Genomic DNA, 4,551 nt, shown 5'->3' with positions numbered 1-4,551 from the left:
TGGAAGGAAGACAGAAGACGGACAGGATTGGAGGGAAGGCCGAAGAAGCGAAGAGAGAAGGACGCACATCCGGGAGCCCGGATAAGCGGGTTGTATTATTTCATATCATTGCTTGTAACCGCTGTCGCATAAGAAATGGAACCATACTTTCACTATGCACCCCTTGCAGAGCACCGGAGGAGGTCAGAATTCCCGATCACCCTTGAGGGGCCGGACGGACGACGGGAGCATAGAGCCCCGACGGGGAGCGAGAGGGAAACCCATTCAGACCTCCTCCGTCAGGCCAGGAAGTGCGGGGGCTATGAGCAGAGACGACACCCTTGACAGGGACATCTATTGCGCGCTCCTACGAGCCAGGACTCAAGGCCGCGCGGGCCTGCACGGCACGAACGGATACCGTGACACGTGGAAGCTAATCAGCGTGACTACCTCCCCCCGCAGGAGAGGGGGAGCGCTAAGCAGCCTGCGAGAATCCGCCGGGAGCTCCCGGGACTCACTCTTTCTGTGGACAAGCGAGCCGTGCCTTGTGAAGGAAGTGCGAGACCGCCGTCATGGAACCGAGAACCGCAAGGAAGGGAGCAGAGTACCGTGAGGACGGGACGTGAAGGAGACGACGAGAGTGAGACGAGCGTCACGCTTGTAAAGCTGCCGACCGGGGTACGTCGCCGGGTGGATCGCACGTAAGCCAGCTCGCATCGTAACGAGAGATCGGCGTAATGGCTTCCGTGTAGAGCCGCGGAACCGCGAGCCACGTGCCATCCTCCCGAGCCTTGGAAATCATTAGCTGTCGCGTTTCGAGAGTCAGAGTAAGGGGAATAATATTCATTGCCGAGTTGAAGTAAATTAGAGTCGTTCGGAGAGAATCGAGGGCCGAGTCGCGCTCGTTCCTCTCGCCACAGGGGAGTCACTTCCGATTTCCGAGTAGAGTAGAGTCGCGTAGAAACGCGTAGAGTAGTCGCGTTGTCGAGTCTCGTCGTGTCGCGTAACGACGCTTATTGTAGTTGCGTTATCGTTTAGTATCGCGTCGCGTAGGCACGCTTGCTATAATTGTGTCGGCGAGCATTGCGCTGTCGCACCGGAACGCGCATTGTCGCGTTGCCGAGTTAACTTCCGATTGTGGTGTTACCGAGTAGAGTCCGTTTCCGGGATCACGTTGTCGAGTAGAGTCGTGTCGCATAGAGGCGTCCGCTATAATCGCGTCGCACCATCGCCGTGGCGTCGGCCGCGGGCCGGCGTTACACGTCCGGGAGTCTGGTGGTACAGCGGATACGGGTTCTTGCCGGTTGTCGAGGGGCGGTCGTAGCTCGGCTACGTAAAATCGACCTGCATATCCGCAATTTCTGTTCGACCTTCTTGCGTTTCCGGGTTTTCTAATTTGTTATCGAATAATTCATCTAGAGGTTTAAGACGCATGGTTGGCACTTGAACTTCTACTTCTTCATCCAACGTGCTTATGACGTTTAGATACGCTTTTCCAGAGACATTTTCTACTATAGTATCTCCTAAATAAATTCCATGAGCTATTTTTATTCTCGGAATATATCTAATTATTTCGGGATTTTCTACTCTGACGCAAAATAAAGATTCTAAGCGCGGGGATGCAATGATGGTTTCTGGTGACAAGAAGGGTATCTTTATTTCCGACGTATCTAGGTATCCTTTTGCGTAGTCTATTTTTGAAGAACTCTGTTCAAAGAAATCGTTACCTAATATGCCGAACTGTGAAATAGGAAAGTCGTTAGATACGACATGAAAAATTACTTCTCCAAAAATCGATAAGGTTATTTTTCCGAGAGTGTAGACGGGGTATTCGTTTATGCCGTTTAGCTTTAAAATATAATCATGGTCAATAATGCTGCTTTTTTAGGTATAAAGATTTCTTTAATTATATTCGGTCCGGAGCCGGTGTCTAACATGAAAGTTACGACCGGAATTGACCCGAAAAGATTTGTTTCGACAGTAGGCACGCGACCGTACTTACTGAGAGTTACTGTTACGGGTCGTATTTCTGTTGCATGTTTATCTATTGCCCTTTCTGAGATGTCGACGAGTGTGTGATCCGTTCAGATCTGTTGCACATCCGCCTTCGAGGGTCCATCGGAGTTTCTCTAATTAGTGGTCCTTCTCCGGTTATTACTCGCGATACGCAACTGGCATAATTCGAGGAGGTGACCCGTTTCTTTACAATAGCGGCAGAACAAGCTATTTTTCGAATTACTTTGTTGATTTGACTTTGAACGGCAATCTGTAGCAATATGCCCCGAATTATTGCAAATGTGGCAAATAATTTTTGTTTTATTATCAAAATTGCGTTCAAAATTTTGCCTTTGCCAGCAATTTACAGCGAGATGACCAGATTTGTCACATCATTGGCAGACCAGAATTTTTATTTGAGGAAAAATTATTATTATTTCGGCACATTTTAGCGTTATGCCCTGGTTTTGAGAATAACTAGCAGGAAATTATGTTAGAGAGAGAGAGAGAGAGAGAGAGAGAGAGAGAGAGAGAGAGAGAGAGAGAGAGAGAGAGAGATTGCAGTACATTCACGGGTCGCGAGAGACGGGGATCGCGCAACCGATATTTATTGGCGCCGTGTTCGCGTTTCTTACAAATTTGGCAAACTAAAATTTCGGTCCCTAAATCATATTTTAATTTGCGGTATTCGGTGGCGATATGCCCTTGTTTATGGCATATATTGTTTATCTAACAACCTGCTCCCGAGTCTAGTGAGATCTTATAAAGGGCTCGGGCCCGCTCGTATAGTCGGTCCTTGTCGTAACTCAGTCATCTGTTGCAGTTCTCTTTCTATTCTTAGCGGCTACCGTATCCTGTACACTTAAATTTCTCGCTATTCTTTGTTCGATCTTTGGTTTCAGTTTTCGAATGAAGCATTTACACATGTCCTTTTCTAAGGACGCTTTAATATTTTGGTCAGAAAAACCGGTTTCCGAATTTCTGTGTGCTTCTAATATTTGTTTTCCTAAAATTTTAATCCGATTCGCGTATGTAATTACGTCCTCTTAATTCATTTGATAAATACGGCTTAGTTCGCCTTGCAGTTGGTACATATTCTTTGAAGCGCCATAAACTTGTTTTAAATATTTGGTTAGTTGTGTTGTGACCGAACCTTAATCGATAATCGTGCCGTTCGGTCCCTTGTCGTCTCAATGTCTCCGGTCGCCACTCCTTTTGACCTCCAAAGGAGAAGGTATTGATTCTTACGCTAGGTACTCCCTTAAGTTATCTCGTTGCGGTTCCCAAGCCATCCGCTCCAGTGTGTCTTAATTATAACGCAGGATAGGTTTCGTAATAAATTTTCAGCAGTAATTGCAGGAAACTAATCACGATTTATTAGTCGTAGCACTCTTTCATTGTTTACATTGATCCCGGTACGCTCCGGTTTTACAGTTAAATTTCCCGACACACAGCCAAAGTCTCACTCTCTCAATCCTCACGGCGAACAGCCTTTTATACGTTACATTTCTTAATTCTCGCGGCGAACAGCCTAACTGGCAAAATGCCTATAACCTTCGGCATCACAAGCCGGCACAAAATTACTCTCACTTCCCGGCGCGCAGCCAAAATTCTCACGGCGAACAGCCTCTATAATTCTTACGGCGGACAAGCCTTTAACCATAACTACTTTTTCCTCTCGCGGACAAAAAGCAAAAGCTACTTAATTTCTCCCGGCAAAATGCCTATTCATTAATCACGTTATCTCCGACGGCAAACGGCCTTAATCATTTATAATCACGAACATTGTTTCTCCCGGCAAAATGCCTTAAAATTTCCCGGCGGACAGCCATTCCTATTAACAAAACTCCCGGCAAAAAGCCATATTCAATTAACAAAACTCCCGGCAAAAAGCCTTTAAATTGGTTACGTATCTCGTTTACATCTTAATTCTCACGGCGGACAAATGCTTCGATTCGCCCTGCGCTCTCGCTTATATCACCTATGCTCCCTTCTCTCGTGCTCTATCCTCTCTATACGACATGCGCACTCGATGCGCTCGCAGCGTTAGCTGAATTCTTACTAACTACGCCGCTTACTATATTTCCTGCATTATTATTACATTATATTAGTTTTTATTTAACACTTTTCTTTATTTCCAGATACAATACATCAATGGAAATGCAGCCGCTGGTCTTCTCCCGCTGGAGTTACAGGTAAGTATCGTTAATTGCTAATTAATTCTTTATTTACAGGTTTTCAACTTATCGGCTGCACTCCCCTTTATCCTATATACATTATATACATTACATACTAACCGTAGATCTCCCGCTACGTGACTCTATCGGTACGATAACAGTAATTTTCCTACTTCCGGTTATCGGATCGATCTGAAATTTACAGGGTACACTCTGTCGGTGTTACCTAGCACAATGACGGTCGGTTATTCCGATCCCTCAACTTTCGCTTATCATGACCATTAATTACCGACACTCGGTATTTCGATCAACTCAAAACTTTGCATAGGCTCCCAGATAGACAAGCGTGCGATACCCGCACAAGATACCGCTACCGTACTGTTACTGTACTGCCACGAGG

The sequence above is a fragment of the Trachymyrmex cornetzi genome, unplaced genomic scaffold (genome assembly GCF_001594075.2).
Source record: "Trachymyrmex cornetzi isolate Tcor2-1 unplaced genomic scaffold, Tcor1.1 scaffold1040, whole genome shotgun sequence".
Taxonomy (NCBI): Eukaryota; Metazoa; Arthropoda; class Insecta; order Hymenoptera; family Formicidae; genus Trachymyrmex; species Trachymyrmex cornetzi.
The sequence above is the reverse complement of the archived record's forward strand: the minus strand, read 5'-3'. Positions refer to the sequence as shown.